The following is a 21,019-nucleotide window of genomic DNA, read 5'->3' on the forward strand; positions in this document are numbered from 1 at the left end:
CATCGCGCATCGAGGTAAAAAATTCATATTTTGGGAAAAACATTCGATTTCTTAAAATAGTTGAAAAACGTCTTCCTCGTGTTATTTACATTTACCGAAGTCGTAAAATGATATTTAAACACACCAAAGGACATTTCCGGTATAACATTTCAGTTATTATTTATAAAGATTTACTGTGCAGCTCTTGGCTCGTCCATATGAAATTGAGTACGATTCAGAACCCACCATGAGAAGGTGTGGCTGAAGGTTGAGTTCCACCCACACCCTACCCAACCAACCAACCATTCGTTAATTATAACAATATTTCAGGGGAACATTAAATTTTTGTTGACAATTCAACCGTCGACTGGAAATTGTGTCTTGGTTTCGAATTCCCGCATTAGGCCTCTTGATTTTAAAGTTGAACAAATAAATCCCTCCTTATTCTCGAAACCCACAACTTTCTGTCCCGATTCTGAGACTAACTTGACACATCTCTCCACTGATTGAGTGTGGGATGGAAAGTCTCTTATGTCCCATTCCGGGACAAAGCCGCTCTCGATCAGGTGGGAAATGTGCTCGTTCGAAACATTGCTCAAAAGAGGAAGCAACGACAACTTTGTGGAGGACCAATCAATTATATTAAAATAATCTTCAGCATCAAACTTGACTGTGGGTACTATAAAACTTCGTACCTTCGTTTTTCCCTTAGACAGTAACGATCTTGATTTGAGAATTCTCCTCAGAGCAAGTTGTCTCACGTACCTCCGTTCATCCAGCGCCATAGTCAGAAGCAAGCTTTCGGGGTGTGCGAAAGAAGCATTTCGCTGAATGACAGGATCAATGATTTGAAGGAGATTGTCAGGTAAGTACCTTGACGTTTGAATGGCCCGTGAAAAGGTGCCGTGGACCACTTATTCTTGAACTTCCTTTTTTTATAGAAAACCACAGCGGCATATAGGAGATGAGTATGAATTTCACTATTTCTTTCAGTTCAGAGGAGGGATTGGGTGTTGAAATGTATAACCTCAAGGTGTTATTTGCAGCAGTTAACCAGCGAGAATGGGACAGTGGACCGGTATGTGCTACAGCTAAATCTGGCGAGCAGACACCCGTTTCAATTGCTTGGGAAATATCCAAAAGATATTTCTGATCTTTACTGAGATCGTATGGATCTGTTGGAGGAATAAAGCAATCGATTCTTTCAAAATCACGCACAGGAAACTTGTGACAGTCCGACAGAGACTTCCCCATAGAACCAGAGAACGACTGAGGTCCTGCAGTTGCACCATCGAGACAGGCAAATAAGTGTCTGAATGGCAATTCATTGAAATGCAACATGCAGATTACCCATTGGAGAGGTCTTTCCAAATGAGTTTCGAGGTTATGGATAACACCATTTTTCCCAGCCAGTATTTACTGCTGTGCCACCACAGCCCACGACACCCCAGTCAGTAATAGAAATCCCCATAAAAAAACTTCAAAAAAGTAAAAACATTACGCCAAGTACATGAAACAAATAAATCACAAAAAAGAAGATAATAATATAAATTGCAAAAAAAGAAGAAAATATACAACCAGAAAAAATAGAAGATAATAATATAAATCAGAAAAAAAAGAAAACGGTTCTTTAATTAACCAATCCAAAAGGATCCAATTTAAAAACATTGTCGTAAATTAATAGCTTTACAAAATTAATGATATACAAAAAATTTGCGCGAATTATAACAATGGCTATTTATAAAAAGAAAAAATGTATTATTAAATAATATTAAGCAGATATATTTTTATACAAATAAATATTTTAATACGAATAAATATTTTATTCAAAATATTTTGGCGCTGCGAAACCGAAAAAAAAAATAAATGTCTTAGTATTAATAATTTACAATAACTCCCTTACAATCTAAAATGCATAAACATATACATATACATATTACAAACGCAGTCAGATTTATTCTACATATATTTAACTCTAATATCATACGTAGCATATGCAAACGCACACATACACACATTCACGAACGCACGCACAAGAAAGAAAGAAGAAGATTAATGCAATTTATACATACATATGTATTCAGTTTAGCAACACCAATTCGGTGAGCAGCGCCAAGTATTTTGAATAAAATATTTATTCGTATTAAAATATTTATTTGTATAAAAATATATCTGCTTAATATTATTTAACAATACATTTTTTCTTTTTATAAATAGCCATTGTTATAATTGGCGCAAATTTTTTGTATATCATTAATTTTGTAAAGCTATTAATTTACGACAATGTTTTTAAATTGGATCCTTTTTGATTGGTTAATTAAAGCACCGTTAGAAAGCGCAGTTAGAAAGCACCTTTATGTACTTGCAGCTCATTTTGATTTCACATCTTTTTTTACATTGTATATTTTCTTTTTTTTTCTGATTTATATTATTATCTTCTATTTTTTCTGGTTGTATATTTTCTTCTATTTTTTTGCGATTTATATTATTATCTTCTTTTTTTGTGATTTATTTGTTTCATGTACTTGGCGTAATTTTTTTATTTTTTTGAAGTTTTTTTATGGGGATGTACGATGACGGACGACGATCCCTGCCGAATGATTCCGAGAGTCGACGAATCGACGAACGAAACATGTGTTTGTTCATCGGTGTGCGTGCAACGCGTATACGTATTATGTTTGACGAAAAAATTCCTTGGAGAATCAGAATCAGAAGAAAAACCATATCGTAACTGACAGATCCATGAGACGATATTACGATATCTCTGTTATGCGAGGACCGATTTTATTGAAATTGGTCTTATTCGAAAGCTCATATGCGGTTTACATAAGAAAAATGCCTTTAAATTTAGAAAATATTGCAGGCGTGATGAGATATTAATGAAATAAGTTTCAGGTTAGGTTGGAATGGCTCCGCGACGAGTAAAGGTACACGGTAGCGACAGTCGACATATACAGGGTGTCCTTCCTGTACTTGGCGTCGAGACGCTACCGCGTCTCTAGATATCTAGTTCAGTGAGTGCTGCAATGATGGAGTCACTTATATGTTTTGCGGAACCTGTCGTAGGAACAATGTGGCTTATGTACTTCGAGCCCTGTCCTAGAAGGAGAGCAATGTGTTCCTCCTTCATCACCCTGCGGAAGCGTTTCGAACCCTCTGCTTCAACGAAAAGGGTGTGGTCTTTTCGACCGTCGAAGTATAGGCCACGAAGAATAATATTTGATTCAGAATCCTTCAAGCTAGATCTTGTTCGTACTCTTTCCCTCCTAATTTTGCATTTGTCCACAACAAGTGTCGTGTCAGATGTAGTGGTGATTCCAACGTCTTTCAAAACACTGCAGGCTATGGCCGCCGTCGCTCTATCTGAAATGCCGAATCCATCACATGTTAAAGCCGTCGAAGTTATCCGAAGTCTCATCTGCGAGTATGGCGTAGAATTGGAATCAGGCGATCCATAGTGTTCCGTATTTCGCGGAAGGTATTGCTCCGTATTTCGCGGGTTCGCGATACATGTTACGCACGTCACCGCGGTAGCGCTGCGCGCTCCGCTCGAGGCGGTTTCCATTCTTGCGAGCCTTTCCGAAAAGGCAGAAGGCGAATCATCTTCTTGCGCTCTTGTCCGTCGGAACGTTAGCGAGTTAACAGATAAAAAAAACCCATCGCAATTAGTGCGCATCATCGCACGAAGCGTCTCGCGGTGAGGAACTACCGCGTCCACGTCAGAGCCTCAGACAGGCTAACTTTTGTTCACATAGCGGCAGTGTTTTGAAACAATAAAGTCCTTTGCGGATGGTTGGTGTGTATGCATAGCTTCTTGCTCAGACTCATCAACCAGGACGATGTCTTCTGATACCAAGGTATCGGCAGTTGAACATTTTGAATCTGGATGACCAGAAGGTTGTCTCTGTAACTTTTTTGTAAGTATTTCGGACGTTTTTCTATCAAATGATCCAATTTCCCCTATTTTTTCGTTTCTTTGATCATACAGAAGTCTTAGTTCAACGAGAGGTATTCTCTTCGCTTTTTCACAATGACAATTAACAGAAATAGGTCGCGTGCATTTGCAATTGCCTTTAATTTGTTCACAGGAGCATTTTAGCGACTAGCAATGCTTCCCGTTTGAGCTCACAAACCTTTGCTTTGTAGTTATCCTTGCATTTGTCCCTCGTGTAAGACTTCCTCAAATTATAATACAAATCATGATATGCTTGAACCATTTTCGCAATTCTGTTTTTAGTAACTGTTGGAATGGAGGACTTGTCAAATGAAGTCTTTACCTTCTTTGCGACTGTAATCGCAATAGTTGGAATTTTAACCTTCTTGTAGTTTAGCTCTACAGCAAGTTTATACCGTTCCTCAAAACAGCATCTTAAGGGGGGAGCCTGGTGTAGCGGATCGAAGAAATCGATTTTTTTTTGTTGCATAAATCAAGAGTTGAACATCACGACAATATGTTCCCAAAGCCGCAAAACGAAATTCGAAAAATTAAAGCGGATATAGCCGGTTTTGCTACGGAGCGCCAGGCTACCGCAAAACTTGAAATGTGTTTTTCTCGAAACGACAGTTTCACACTTTGCGGGCAATGTAACTCAAAAAATATTCAACCAATCGACTTGGCCTTGTGCACGGATATTTGTGAACATTTTCTTCATAGTACTAAGTTATTAGTATAATGATATTGTTTAAATAAATAACTTTTTTTTAGACATTTAAGGCAAAATTTCGTTGGAAACAGTGAACTTTTTATTCAAAAGGCCGCCATTTGTTCATTTTGCATCTTTTAAGTTTCAAATTTCTTCATTCTGTGCGTACACTCATAAACTAAAAGAAAATTGTTCGATTTTTGGTTTCAGATGAAACCAAAAGACGCTACGTTGCCCGCAGTGCAATAATTGCGTCGCCAACGGACTGGGCATAACTTTGTTATTTGCCGCTCTTTTTTAATAATTTTTTTTTGTTATATACCTTAACCTGTTGATACAATATCATGAAAGTTTCAGAAAGATCTATCAAATACTTTCTTTAAAAAAAATTCCCGAAGAATGCCTCGATTTTCATTTAGTTACACCAGGCTCCCCCCTTAAGACGCTTTCATATGTCGGCAGCCTAGAAGTGGGAAAATCCTTAGGAGGACCAAGAAGCGGACATTCAAAGTCCCTTCTTTTAAAATGTTTTTGTGGATCTTCCATCGTACAGAAGTGCCAAAGCGCAACTGACAAGCAGCCAAAAGTCAAGAGGAAAGTGAACGACTAACTGCCCAAAAGACGATCGTCGACCGTTCGACGCATCGACGATAACGTATTGCCTACAATGTATACGGCAAAGCACTGTAAAACTCGACGTGTAGCCACACTTTCTCGTGGTGGGTTCTGAGTCGTTCTCAATTTCATATGGACGAGCTAAGAGCTGCACAGTAAATCTTTATAGAAGCTTCTCCTCCAATCCATTTAAATAATAACTGAAATGTTATACCGGAAATATCTTTCGGTGTGTTTAAATATCATTTTACGACTTCGGTAAATGTAAATAACACGAGAAAAACGTTTGTCAACTTTTTTAAGAAATTGAGTATTTTCCCCAAAATTTGAGTATTTGACCTCGATGCGCGATGGTCAAATATCACTCGATTTCAAATTTTTTTTTTCGTTGAATTTGTACTTGCCTGAGGCAACTTTTGCGCACTATTACATTTCGAGTTTAAAAAAAAATCGGAATTCGACCCACTCTACTCTCACCTTCTTCGGATACATTTTGTAGTCTCTACACTTACTGTAGCACAATGCCACTCTATTTCTATATAAATTCTACGTTAAGTTGTAACTAAAATGTGGCTTTTATATATTTACTGATAATCGAAACAGAAGAGAAAGAGAAAGTACCCTGCTGCACGAACATATGCAAGCACATTTTCCTGTATAATTTTATTATTTTAGAGTTTTGGGAAATATGTATATACAAAATGAAATGTTATTATGAATGTGGAAAAATGTATAATTTAGAAGAGAAAAAAAAATAAATTGAGACATAGTATTATATTAATTAAACGATTTTATTCAGCTTCGATGCTCTGTTTTCTTCTTGTATGTTTGCTTCATATCTGAAAACTCAAATTTAAACCAATTCCACCAAATAATTTACATATTTAATCAATGTTAAAGGTGGGATTAATTAGAAAATATTTAATAAACTTCAAATCCAAGGTACACCATATTTATTTTTAAAATATGTATTTCTCTATATTTGAGTATGGATTAGCACTTGAATACAATACAATTTATTTAGATTCGTTCTTTGGGGAATTCTAAAAAATAGTTTAAAGGAGAGAAGGTTGTAAACTGCTGTACATATTTTATAGAAGAAAATAATAATATAATATTAAAAATTATCTGAAGTCATTTCTTATGCAAATTTTCTTTGTAAAAAGAAGTGAGATCGCCATAAAAAAATTCAAAAAAGTAAAAAAATTACGGCGACTACATGAAATCAAATAAATCACAAAAAGTAGAAGATAATAATAATTACAAAATGAAAAAAAATATGTGAAATCAAAATGAGCTGCAAGTACATAAAGGTGCTTTCAGTGAAATACTTGACCTGGCGAGGCAGGGTGAAGCTGTCGATGAATAAGAATTATTTAAAAACTCAAAATACTGAAAGTGTACTCATATTGTCAGAGTTTTAAATTGTCGATGAATGATCTTGGATTTATGTGTAAAACGCAATATAATGAAAATGCACTCATATTGTCAGACTTTTAAATTGACAAATTATCTGAAAGCCCGCGAGAGGGAAGGTATGGGTATTGTTGATCTGAGAATACCTTGCCTCGCCAGGCCAAGTATTTGACTGAAAGCACCTTTATGTACTTGCAGCTCATTTCGATTTCACATATTTTTTTTTGTAATTATTATTATCTTCTATTCTTTGTGCTTTATTTGATTTCATGTACTTGGCGTAATTTTCTAAGTTTTTTAAAGTTTTTTATGGGGATGTAACTTCAATAAAGTTCCACTGACGGTAAGTCGACTCGCAAAGTGCTTTAGAGCGAATGGGGGAAAAATGGAACTGGAATTGGACTTATCAAATGTAATAAAATGAAATGGAAAGTGTTGATGTTTGCCAATAAATGCAAGTGTTGTAATGTGGAACAGGGTGAGAAAATTGCCTGTTTGATTACGTACTTTAACCATTGACTACGAAAGGCGTACACATATATACGCTCTCGCTAGTCTATCAATATATACGAAAGAAAAACTGAATATATTTAATTTATTTGCAATTATTTATTTTTTTAACCTCCAAGAATGGTATCAAACCTCCGGGTACCGTTTTGGTCAGTAGGTAGTCAGTGGACAACCAGTCGCAGCGACTGATATGCGAATATCGCGCCATCTGTATTGATGGTTCTCTCGGAGAGTCCGCCGCAGTCAAAAGGTTAAGAATTACAGGTCAATCGGACAGGTGGTAGGGGACAATAAAAGAAACTTCTTTTATCTTATAAATATATGTCCGATTCTGTTATGTTTTTTAGTTGTAAGCCTTAAAAAATGTAGCTTTCCGACGCCTGTAGACGAGGGATCCACCATACGCCGCACAGTGGGCAAAAGTGAGGTAGTTTGTTTAAAAATCAAAGAACTTTTGATGGAAATGAGATAGAGCGATGATTTTTTTTCAATTAAAGCTGAAAGATTGCAGAATATTGGAAAATTAATGAAATTATGGTACGAACGTTTTTTACCTTTGAAAATCTGTGTTAAACTTGAAATTTTACAATAAAATTATGTTTTATCCATTACCATGTTCGGTTAGAATTTTTTTTTTACATGTTGTACATCATTTCCCATAGATTTTGGCGCGCTGATTTCAAATCCGTTCGCAAAATTTGTCTACCCCCTCAGGATTTTGAAAAAAATCGATTTTTGTGAAATAAACTAATGAATAATAATTTTTTCGTTGAAATGATTTGATAACCCACTGGTTTGAAGGTATATTGTATTTCCATATATCATTACACAATCAAAATAAGAATTTTTAATGTTTATTTTAAAATATTGAATGTTTTACATCTCGTGATCACTTGACGTATCGCTGTCATTGTCGCTGTCATTTGCACATGAATTAAGGTAAGTATTTAATCTTTTTACCTTACTTCTCATCAACGAATTTTTTAATTTCTGCCGATTCATTATTTTGTTCGTACAATTTTAATCGATTGTTTATTAACATAATTGAAATTTTCGGGTCTGTATCGGGGCAGGTCGGGTATTGTATCTCAAATCTCGACTTGATTTCTTATCCAACAGTACTTTCCACATAGGAACAAGCATTTTAGAATATCCAATTTATAGGTATGCATACAAGGAAATCTTTTTTTGGAATGATTTCGAAGTAGCAAGACAGTTTTCACTACCAATAGCGTATTATTGACAATGACAGCGATACGTCAAGTGATCACGAGATGTAAAACATTCAATATTTTAAAATAAACATTAAAAATTCTTATTTTGATTGTGTAATGATATATGGAAATACAATATACCTTCAAACCAGTGGGTTATCAAATCATTTCAACGAAAAAATTATTATTCATTAGTTTATTTCACAAAAATCGATTTTTTTCAAAATCCTGAGGGAGTAGACAAATTTTGCGAACGGACTTGAAATCAGCGCGACAAAATCTATGGGAAATGATGTACATGTCAACAAAAAAAATTCTAACCGAACATGGTAATGGATAAAACATAATTTTATTGTAAAATTTCAAGTTTAACACAGATTTTCAAAGGTAAAAAACGTTCGTACCATAATTTCATTAATTTTCCCATATTCTGCAATCTTTCAGCTTTAATTGAAAAAAAATCATCGCTCTATCTCATTTCTATCAAAAGTTCTTTGATTTTGAAACAAACTACCTCATTTTTGCCCACTGTGCGCCGTCCGTCCGGAGAGGCAAGCGGGACTCGTCGTCTGCGGTTGAGTGAGGTATTAGCAAAACTTTGAGCAATTACAGTTACTTAAAAGTATGAGACATAATTTTAGTATTATAGAACTGATCTGTTGTAGTATTGTACTGACAAGGGAAGTGCGCAAATTTCGGGCTACAGATTTGGCTCAAATTGTCAATATATGTATGTACTTATTTAGTGCACACCATGCATGATTATGTGTTGAATGCATACAAACGCATTACTTAAAACTTTGTGAGAGAAATTGGGTCAAAATTTCTCGACTTTTCCAAATCTTGCGTATGGATCCAAATGTAAGAACGAGGCTGATTTAAGGAACTAATTTTAGAAATAAATAAAAATAGTAGGTCAAAAAGTAGGCATACATGCTTTGAATTAACTTATGGGTTACAGTTGAACTATCTTACCTACACAAGAATACAGGGTTATTACAAAAGAAATACATAGTGTCAACATTTCATACAGGGTGTCCCACTAAGGAGTGGACAGCGCGATATCTCTTAAAGTATTGTCGATAAAAATATAAAAAAAATAGGGAATTGCATGGTTCGAGGGGGCCCATTTATTAGCGCGAACGAATTTTGTTTTCGATTATTATTTTAAAAGATACGATGGTCAACTTCGGTTTTTCAAATGGAACTATTTTGTTTGAAGACCTGAGTTGATAGTGCGTTCCAAGACAAATTCAATAAGCTTTAATGTATACACTTTATTTCCACTGGTTTTTAAGATATTGCGCTTGCAAATTTACTGATTTTCACTGCAAGAAACCCCTCTGGAATGGCAAAAACCGGCTGTGGCACTGCCTGTTGAAATGGATACTTACCTGCCAAAGGTCTACGCCAGAAATGGCAGGCCCAAAGGCTGGACAATTCTTTTCCGTCAGAAATGCTACTTAGGTAGGTACATCTGCGGTATCGAGAAGCGCATCGTTACTTTTATTTCGCACTTGCTTCTACGCTCGGATGGCCGGTTCTTTTGGGAGGGATGCAATTTGGATTGGTTCTGATACAATCTGCTCCCTATGGTTGAAATTTAGTCTAGCAACTTTCACTCCTCCTAACCTAACCAATCCAACTTGCATCCCTCCCAAAAGAACCGGCCATCCGAGCGTAGAAGCAAGTGCGAAATAAAAGTAACGATACCTACCTAAGTAGCATTTCTGACGGAAAAGAATTGTCCAGCCTTTGGGCCTGCCATTTCTGGCGTAGACCTTTGGCAGGTAAGTATCCATTTCAACAGGCAGTGCCACCCGTGGCGGCAGTAAGACCGCCCCCGGTTTTTGCCATTCCAGAGGGGTTTCTTGCAGTGAAAATCAGTAAATTTGCAAACGCAATATCTTAAAAACCAGTGGAAATAAAGTGTATACATTAAAGCTTATTGAATTTGTCTTGGAACGCACTATCAACTCAGGTGTTCAAAAAAAATAGTTCCATTTGAAAAACCGAACTTGACCATCGTATCTTTTAAAATAATAATCGAAAACAAAATTCGTTCGCGCTAATAAATGGGCCCCCTCGAACCATGTAATTCCCTATTTTTTTTATATTTTTATCGACAATACTTTAAGAGATATCGCGCTGTCCACTCCTTAGTGGGACACCCTGTAGAGAGAAGAACTATTGAAGATATTAAAACGCACAGGGATGTGGGAGATTACCTCGACGAAAATCTTCCAGAGCGTTAAATTGGACGGCCAGGTGATGGCAATTTGCCACTCAGCCGTTGGTCATCAACAAGTCCCGATTTAACACCCTGTGAAATTCTTTTAAAGGTCTTTGTCTCTCCCCCATCTGTAAATTTGAAAGATCTGAAACAACGTATTACAGCCGTACATGTGCAATGATATTACTCGGCTGCTTCAGGCATACTAGCGATCCTGTGTGTGTTTTGGGGGGGGGGGGGGGAGGGGGAGGATTTGTAGAAGAAGTATCAAACTTTTTTCCCCCAAAGCCCTAACTCCGCACACCTTACCGTCCAGAAATCGCAGGAGTTTTCCTGACAAAATGGGTTACGCTAACCCAGTGTGACCTTTAAGGGTTAACTATCTTTCAATTTAAATTCTAATTTGTTACTACATATATCGCCATCAACCTATGTACTTGAATAAGAATTAACAGTGAGACCTATGTTTATTCAGGCTGTTTTACTTGTCTGAATAAAATCTATGAGCTCTGAAGTTTGCACTCCTTTTTCTCAAGCACCTTGTGTTTATAGGTGCGTTATCTACGCACATATTTGTGTAATTTCGTATAAGGTCACATACTATCAGAAGAAGCATCATCGAAAATCGAATGTGCTATAATTCACGAAGTTCCTACTGCAATTAAATCAACCCTTCCAGCGAGTGGTTCAGTCTAGCGAGGGTGGTGGAATGGCTGCCGAGTAATCAGTCTCATTTGAAAGTTGACAGCGGGGAGTATGCCCAAGTCTAACAGAACGTTGTAGGTTCGCGGAATCAGTCCTTTTGGTTCTAGTTATATTCTAGAGAACGCTTTGAGCATGAAAGTGGTATGCGCTGTTTGCGTAACTGAATTAATTCTTTGGTTAAAAGGGAATTAATTTTAGCCGTTAGACAAAATTAAATCGTGGCAATGAAATTCAATTTCGTCCACACGACTCGATTCAGACCAGAGATGGGCATTATTTAAATAAATCATTATTTAAATAACGGATTAAATAAAACGGGCTTTATCTTTATTTGTCACCAAATAAAAATAACTCACAAGGGGAGGACACCATGTGGTAGACACCGATTTTGATTATCCTTGGCACGATGGATCTATGTCGAAAATAAGTAAATAGGTGTCCGAGCGTTTCTGCCAATGGGAGTCGGGGTGCTTTTTGAAGATTTCGCCAAGTTAAAAAAAAAAATTATAAAAAAAAATTTATAAAGTTTTTTTTCAACGTGGAGACATCTTCAAAAGGCACCCCGACGCCTCCAGAAGGGAATCTCCCGCGGGCGCCAAGGTAGTGTGGGATTTTTACCCACTAAAATCCACGGCCACTATGAAAGTTTTAATAATTTACATGTAAGTATCTCTATTATTAAGGCCTACTTATTTTCGACATAGATCCATCGTGCCAAGGCTCATAAAAATCGGTGTCTACCACATGGTGTCATCACCTTGTCAGAGTTATTTTTACAGGTAAGTAAAAATATAATTGGTTGTGACACATAAATAATTTATGCATTTTCACAATATTTTCTAAAAACACAAGCCCTTCGTTACATCCCGCAATAAGTTTCACGAATAACTTACTTAAAGGGTTATGCCTACCTGCAAGGTCTAAAAACGCAAGTATATTCGGGATTTCTTTTCTTTAATTTGAAGACTTTTTTTAAAAATAAACGGTAGTATATTCGAAAGTATATATTTTAAAGTTCTTGTAGTTTTTTTTGCAATGCGATAACTAAATAAATAATGGAATTATAAGCGATCTCCCGACAGCGCTTTTTTTATTACGGTGATCACTATAGCTACGACCTGGTTCATCAGAAATAAAAAATTCGACCAAATTTAGTCAGTATATTAGATTAGCTTGTCCTTAATCGTGGGTTTTTCATTTCCGTTGGGTAGTTGTTATTTTACAGATGGAAAATGATGAAACATGAGCGCGATTCTGTGGTGAAAATCGATACTTCTGCTATGAGAAGTTGCCATTTTGTAGCAAATTAATATCTTGGGATAATAAACGATTAAGGACAAGATAATCCAATATACTAACTAAATTCCCGCGAATTTTTTATTTCAGACGAACCAGGTCAGAAGTAGAATGTTCACCGCAAACTACTGACAAAAAAAATCTCTGCCGAGAGATCGCTAATATTTTTTTTTATTTATGTATATTTACCATCGCAAAAATTACCACAAGTAGTATAACATGTACACTTTCGAATACATAAAGGTTTATTTAAAAAAAGTCTTCGAGTGTTTTAAAAAAAATCCCGAAAATACTTGTGTTTTCAGACCTTGCAGGTAGGCATAACCCCTTAACACAAAATAATTATTAATCCAAAAGATCTTATTCTATCCGCAACATCTGATAAACTATTTACAAAAACCCGCCGTCCCTAATATCCCTCTCTCTTTCTAATTCCCGTTCCCTCTCACACTAACAACTACCTCTTCGCATCATGCTCTACTGCTTGGAATAGTGATCCCCAAGGGGGTGATCGGTATAACGCAGCGATTCGTGACAAAACCGGAATAAACATAACCTAAACATTCACTAAACTATCTGCTTTCCAAGCTGCTTGTTTAGCTGCCTCTTTCTATCCGTATTTCTTTCTCTTTCTTTTTTACGTTTTATTTCTCTATCTACTTCCGCTTTTGTCACAAATGGCGGCAACCTATCAGTGGCATGCCATCTATCTCTATCCTGCTCGCGCACGCTCCCCCTCTCTCGCGCTCTCTACTCCCAGAGTTATTTGAGCTTCAAATAATTTTCAAATACAAATGAATGAAAAGATGAAAAAATTATTTCAAGGTTAAAATGAATGCCCGTCAAATAAAAAAATTATTTGTGGTCGTCGGATAAATTCGCATCGAACAAAAACAATTATTTGTGACGATTCAAATACTAATAACTTTCAGTAATTTTTATGTGATGGGTCTCGAATAAAATTTTTGTCTTTTATTTGAAATAATTTTTTGCCCATCTCTGATTCAGACGATGGTGGGTAATTGGAATCGCTGAAATTAAATCTACAGACGCGGTAGCGTCTCGACGCCAAGTACATGTTCGACACCCTGTATATATATATATATATATATATATATATATATATATCGACTGTCGCTGCTGTGTATCTTTACTCGTGGTCCGGCTATTCCAACCTAACCTGAAACTTGATTCATTAATATCTCATCACGCCTGCAATATTTCCTACATTTTAAGGCATTTTTCTGATGTAAACCGCATATAAGCTTTCGATCAAGACCAAAATCAATCAAATCGGTCCACGCATGACAGAGATATCGTAATATCGTCTCATGGATCAGTCAGAAACGGTAAGTTTTCTTCTTCTTCTTCTTCTTCTTCTTCTTCTTCTTCTTATCCTTCAAGCCAAATTTTCGTCAGCCTAATATACAGGGTCATCCGTTAACACTGTAACCTAGGCGCGCGCGAACAGACGAAATGGCAACACCGCCTCACGGACGCATTCCACTACAACCATTCACGGACCCGGCGTTCGGAGGATTGTCAGCGACTGGACAGCAGTGATGCCCGAGCTTCGAAAATTTTAGGATGGTCTCTTTCAAATTAACGTGGCAAACAGTTATTGGGAATTTTCGGCCCCAGGTAATCGAGCCGCGCGCTCCGCTTTTATGATCGGTTTACCACTCGCACCCCAGATTACTGTAATGAGGTTTGAAAACAATGTCGACTGGTTTCGTACCCGTCTTAATTTAAAAAATTGTAGCTACGGCAGGGTAGACCGCGGCGCTATACCCCTGTACGGAGAGATTTTTCGCCACCTGCGTGTAAAACCCACAATAATGGCGCATCGTTCCAAAAAATGACAATAACGGAAGCCGGTACAGGCGTGGCGTTGAGTAGCTAAAAGGTTAAAACATTCAGACACAAAAATTGTAAAAAAATTCAAACACCGCTACAATCAAAGATACGTACGTCCTATTAGTTACCCGTTAAGTCCGATCTATGCGTGCACTCTATTAAGGATAAAATTATAAGAAAGAAAACCAGCACAATAGATTCTGAGATTTGCAGAACTAACACATAATTGAATGAAAATTTAATTTCTCAATTTATAAAAGTAATGATACAGAAACAACTAGCCGATTGTTTATCAACACCATGGATTTTAAAAAGAGCATTAAATACAGTATCAAATAAACTGTTCGCAAAAGCTTTTCACAACAATTATGGTTAAAAAATTGTTAAAAGAAAAATTAAGTATACGTAAAATATTTTAAATTATCCATCATTAAGGGGGAATAATTTTTCCTCGCTTTTCGCAGCAAATTGCATTCCGATATCTTTAAAATTTCAAAGTTATACGAAAAAGGCCCCAAATTCTTCAACTCGGGCCGGGAAATTCCGCACAGCTCTTTGCGACGTTAATTTGAAAGAGACCATCCAAAACTTTTCGAAGCTCGGGCATCATTTCTGTCCAACAGTTGCTGGCAACCCGCCGAACGCCAGATCGGTGAATGGTTGTATTGGAATGCGTTCGTGAGGCGGTGTTGCCATTTTTGTCTGTTCGCGCGCGCGTAGGTTGCAGTTTTAACGGATGACCCTGTACGTATACGTGTTACACGCACACCTTCAGCCAAAAGAGAGACTAACACACATGTTTCGTTCGTCGATCGTCTAATCTCGGGATCATTCGGCAGGGATCATCGTTCGTTATTGTATATATACCTATACTATTAAATTATAACCTACCAAGTGTGAATCACTCATAACTTGCGAAGTTTTCCAAATTTGAAATGTCACAAGTTTTTACACCACATTGGAACACTGATTTATTGTCTGAATTAACAAGGTAAGTCGCCAAAAGTTTTTTATAGACTTTTTATGTAGAGGCGCAGACTTGAAAGTTGTCCGGAGAAGGTTCGACAGAGAAGCATCTCCTTTCGCATAAATTTCTGGAAATTTGTACCATGCATGTACAAAATAATATATTGTAACAAATTGCATTTAAATTGTCAGATGTTTTTATACCAGCAAACTGTCATTATTAATTTAGAGTTTTTATGTAAAGCTTATTTGTATGAAGGGGACGCACAGACTTGGAAGTTGTCCGGAGGAGGTTATTTGATAGACAGAGAAGCAGCTTCTTTCGCACAAGTTTCTGGAAATTTGTCAAATAAGGTAAATGGGCAAAATTTAGTTTATTTAAATTTAGCAATGTGGAGCAAGTCACATTAGTGAACAAAGTACGCTGAAGACGCATCTCCCTTGATACTTTTCAATTCAATCTTTTGTGAAAGACATTCGTAACACTTTAGTAAAATCCACAGTAGTTGCCACGCTATTCATTAATTTTATTAATTTCCCATTCACAAGATTTCAGTTCTCCAATAAACATACTAAATTAATTTTATTCCAGCATAAATAAATTGTACGTAAAAAATTGGATCTCTTTGTTCATTATTATTCTTAGCATTTAAATTTCCTGCAGCAAGACTTTCTGTCATACGCCCTCACCACCTTCGGACACATTTTGTAGTCTCTACACTAACTATAGCAAGATGCCACTCTATTTCTATATAATAAATTCTACGTTAAGTTGTAACTAAAAAATAAAATGTGGATCTTATATATTATTTTATACATATTTATTTCCAGATAATCGTAGCAGAAGATGATGCAATGTGATTTACGTCAGAGAAAAAAATTTATTGTGAAATAGTATTATATTAATAATTAAACGATTTTATTACACGATTTTATTCAGCTTCGATGCTCTGTTTTCTTCTTGTATGTTTGCTTCATATCTGAAAACTCAAATTTAAACCAATTCCACCAATCCACTGAATACGTATAACATAATTTACATATTTAATCAATGTCAAATTAATTAGAAAATATTAAATAACCTTAGAATCCAAGGTATACCATATTTACTGTTATAAATATGTATTTCTCTACATTAGAGTATGGATTAGCACTTGAATACAATACAATTTATTTAGATTCCTTCTTTGGGGAATTCTAAAAAATAGTTTAAAAGAAAGAAGGTTGTAAACTGTTGTACCTATTTTATATTTATCTACCTAATAGGACTTATTATGCGTGAAATTTAATTGTTTGTGATTCAGATAATATTCATATAATTTTGTATTTGATTACATATGTATAATTATTTATTAATGTACATATGTCTATAAGTTGATAAATTAATAATGATTTTAGATTCCTCGAATGAAATTAGTGGCTATCAATTATTAACAGCGAGTGATAGTATTCGTAGTTTGGGTCGTTTAGAATAATATACCAATTTTTTTTTAATTTATTTATTTTATGTCGCATCTGTTTCTTACAAGGGAAGATCCCGATCCCGAAAATTCAAAAAATTCTGAAACTTTGTGGATATGTAGAGAATTTTCTCCTGATTACAACGCAATTTTTTTTGCTGCCCGAAATCGCACTAAGGGGGTGAAACTAACCCCTGAAGATTCGGCTATTTTTCGATTTTATTTTCTAACTCGCAATTTGTAAGAGATAGAAAAGAAATTTCAAGACAAAAGTTACTTCTCTTAATTAGATCTATTAAATGGCAAATGTTTTATCAATTGTTTAAACAATTAGAAAAAAGTTATAAACAAAAATATTAATAATGTTTTCTAAAATTCGTGGTTTCACATGAAATCTGAACTGGATGTTTAAATAATTATGAAACAGCATAATCCATATTTTTTTCCATAAAATTTCAACTTTTGTTGTACTGCGGAAGTATGCTCCTCGACTATCGAATAACTTTTGGATCCCATTGTAACGTACCTTAAGGGGAAACACCACTATGCTGACCGGAAAAGTAAGCCATTTTTAAGATTTTTTTTCAGGAATAATTTACAGTTTTCATACAAAAAGTGTATTACCTTTCTTTAATACGTTGCCTTAAGAGACTATACAAAAAAAATATAAAAACATCCATAACTTTTAATAATATAAATTAATTAATTAATATATTAATTAATCATCTAGACCCCCCCCCCCACGCGAGCTTGTCGAATGTGTAACTATGGAATAGCAGGACCGAAATCAAATTTCTTTTTTTTATGAACTATGTGAGTGTAGTTTCCGTTGTACTTACCGATTTCTTAAACAAATTATTTTTGTAAAAACGGTGCGCTTTAGGAGAAACATTTCGAAAATCCGCGAATAAGATGGAGAGTTTTCCGAGCACATTTAAAAAAAAAATTGTTTCCAATCAAAGAATCCGTACGTACAACGGAAACTACACTCATGTAGTTTATAAAAAAAAAAATGAAATTTGATTTCAGACCTGCTGTTCCATAGTTACACATTCGACCAGCTCGCGTTGGGGGTCTAGAAGATTAATTAGTAAATTAAAATTTATGGATGTTTTTCTATTTTTTTGTATAGTCTCTTAAAACAGCGTACTAAAGATAGGTAATACAAATTTTCTATGAAAACTGTAAATTATTCCCGAAGAAAATTCTTAAAAATGGCTTACTTTTCGGACCGTCGCACAGTGGTCGAAAATGACACAGTCGGCGTCAAAATTCCATTCCCACGCCAAATCGAAAGGAAAATCAACGACCCTTGGTACACTGGGGTATTAGGTATCGCTGATTACGAATCCGTTGCAGGTTTTTTGAAAAAGAAGATGGCGGATCCAATATGGCCGCTCAAATTTGACAAAAACTGGAAAAATACGAATCCTACGAACGAAACACGTTGTTTATTCAAAACCTACAGCTATAACTACATATTTTATGAATCTATAAATGTGCATCACACTCTATAGAATGATATTCTAATGAATAGTTGTTAAAAAATTATTGTTAACAATAAAAAAACATTATTTACTAATTTTATCATTGCCTTGACAAATACTGCAAATACGTGATTAATCTAACCTTTAAATATTTATCGGAGGCGAAAATAAAGATTATTGACATAAAAAAATGTTAGTATAATTGTTTATTAATAATTTGTTTAAACAATTTTTTAACAAAGTGATTGAAATCCATTTCATACAATCAGAGACCTGCAACATTGCAGGAACGTTGCCGCAATACTGGCGCAACGTTGCTGTAACATTGTGGAAACGTTACCAAACGTTGCCGTAACGTTGCAGAAATATTGTAGGAACGTTGCCGTGCAATATTGCACCGCAACATTGATGCAACTATGCAGCAATAATTCTATGTCCGCCCCGTGCAATGTTGCAAGGCAGCGTCGCAGCAACGTTACATCCACATTGCGCTGCAACCATGCAACAATGCAAGGTTATTGCAACCACCATGCAACGTTGCCGCCACGAAGTATGCTGTATGGGCAGTAAGGCGTGGCCATTAAAGTTTTGGATTGTGGCTGCTCTCGACATCAGCCGAAAGGATTAATTGTTCTGCGCGATTAGTTTTAGCGATGTAAATGCAGGAAATAACGGAATACTTAAATTAGATTGCCAATAATTAAATTAGATTAAATTACTTGCAGCTCATTCTGATTTCACATTTTTTTTTATATTTTGTATCTATTATTATCTTCTGTTTTCTGTGATTTATTTGATTTCATGTACTTGGCGTAATTTTTTAAAATTTTTTGAAGTTTTGTATGGGGATACGTTTCACTAATTAGTTTATGTTAAAGAAAGAAGTGTTGATTCGCACAATCTAACTTGTTCTTTTGATGTGGTCCAAACGCAACTATTTTCTCGTGGTTTACGTCCACCCGGTTCTTTCATCTTTCAAATGCAACTGATTGTTTAGTACTGTAGAGAATTCCTACACTCACTGTCAGCAAGTCAACTCATAAAGCGCACGAATCTGGTAAACGTGGGAAATAACACTTTGATCATTCACAGCACTGTCGCCGTGGTTTAAAGAAACACGCCATTATCGTTCGACTTTCCTAATTAATAGAAACGATCGTTTGAAAAGGCCCCGACTAACTTGAAAATATATTCCGCCAAACCCTGCGCCACTCAAACTGTTAGAACCAGAAATGAAGATTTAAATAAAAAAAAAAAACTGAAGTTACAATTTTCAGTGACTATGGCCATTGGCTTTACAAATTCATTGTTCCGTCGAAGCATTCAACATTGTCCATTCATTGCGCCTAATCATCCACGTAAGTACGCGAGAACGAGCGACTTCGAATAGGGGATTAAAAGTCCATCGTGGACGAATGGGGCTGGATTAAAACGAGTCTATTTTCTCAGAGGACGGTATCGACTGTGCCAGTGGAATCTTAATCGAGTGACTCGCGGATTACAATTATAGCATCGCAGAACAATTGCAGCGGAATTACTGTCGGAAAGGAGAGCTTCCGTCGACTGATTTGTTCCAGCGGGCTGAAATAAAATCTGCCTAATAGGTCATCGGATATTGGTTCCCCTTTTAAAGCAGACTCATTAAAACTTGCGGGAGACGCGTTCCACGGCTCTTTCCACGGGCGAAAGGACGACGCAAGCGGCGCGTGAAATTCTTGCAATGGAAGAAAATTGAACTTCCGACGTGATGCGTTTGCCTCGCTTCTTTACGAGTAGCTCTTAATATTTGTTAGTTGACAAGAACTAGTAATAAGGTTAAGAATAAAATGTAACATTTATTTAAAGCACGGGGAATTCCGATTACTTTCAAGCTCATTATTTTATGTGAAATTAAGTAAATCGTGTGAGAGTTTGGGAATATTCAGAAAAAGAAATGAAATTTCTGAAATAAAATCATTGGTTTTAGACTAAGTAAGTAGTGACTTCACTGAAAGCTTGTGAGCTCCTTCCTGCATTTCAATTCTTGTGTCGGCCTGGTGGATCCTTTGAGACGCCGTTTTGCTACAAATGTTATGATGATAAGTTTGAAATGCAGATACATTTAGGTCTCATAAAATTACTGGTTTTATAAACCTCGATAACTAAGTATTTTGATATATTGCTAAGGTAAAACTTCGGGTAATAAGGCCCACCTAAGGTTCTATAATTTTTTTTAAAAAAAACTTTTAAATATTTTTGAAAACTTTTTTTTTTATAGAAATCTATGGACATTAAACTATACACTGTGATATTTGTAACAATATATGAACACAACATATGTGGAAATTAATGGGATTTTAAAAACCTTGTAAACGGGCCTTATTTCCTGTAGGGCAGGTAATAAGGCCCACCTAAGGTTCTATAATTTTTTTTAAAGAAGCTTGCAAATATTTTTGAAAACTTTTTTTTTTATAGAAATCTATGGACATTAAACTATACACTGTGATATTTGTAACAATATATGAACACAACATATGCGGAAATTAATGGGATTTTAAAAACCTTGTAAACCACCTATTTAATATGTACAATTCGGTCAAACAAAGACATCATCGACCTCAGGTGTGAGCCCAACCCATTCCTCGTGTATCCAGGTGAG

The 21,019-nt window shown here is 35.8% G+C and overlaps 1 protein-coding gene and 1 long non-coding RNA gene across 2 annotated transcripts in view; one reads left to right on the forward strand and one right to left on the reverse strand.

Annotated features, from left to right (window-relative positions):
- LOC143377876 (uncharacterized) overlaps positions 1–21,019 on the reverse strand; it is a 475,856-nt gene that overhangs the window by 448,100 nt on the left and 6,737 nt on the right. The gene's annotated exons all lie outside the window — the stretch shown is intronic.
- Positions 1,857–21,019, forward strand: part of LOC143377907 (uncharacterized) — a 66,010-nt gene continuing 46,847 nt past the window's right edge. Inside the window, exon 1 of the long non-coding RNA XR_013087441.1 lies at positions 1,857–2,055. This is a non-coding gene — a long non-coding RNA (uncharacterized LOC143377907). The remainder of the gene's footprint in view (positions 2,056–21,019) is intronic.

This window comes from Andrena cerasifolii, chromosome 16, assembly GCF_050908995.1.
Source record: "Andrena cerasifolii isolate SP2316 chromosome 16, iyAndCera1_principal, whole genome shotgun sequence".
Classification (NCBI taxonomy): Eukaryota; Metazoa; Arthropoda; class Insecta; order Hymenoptera; family Andrenidae; genus Andrena; species Andrena cerasifolii.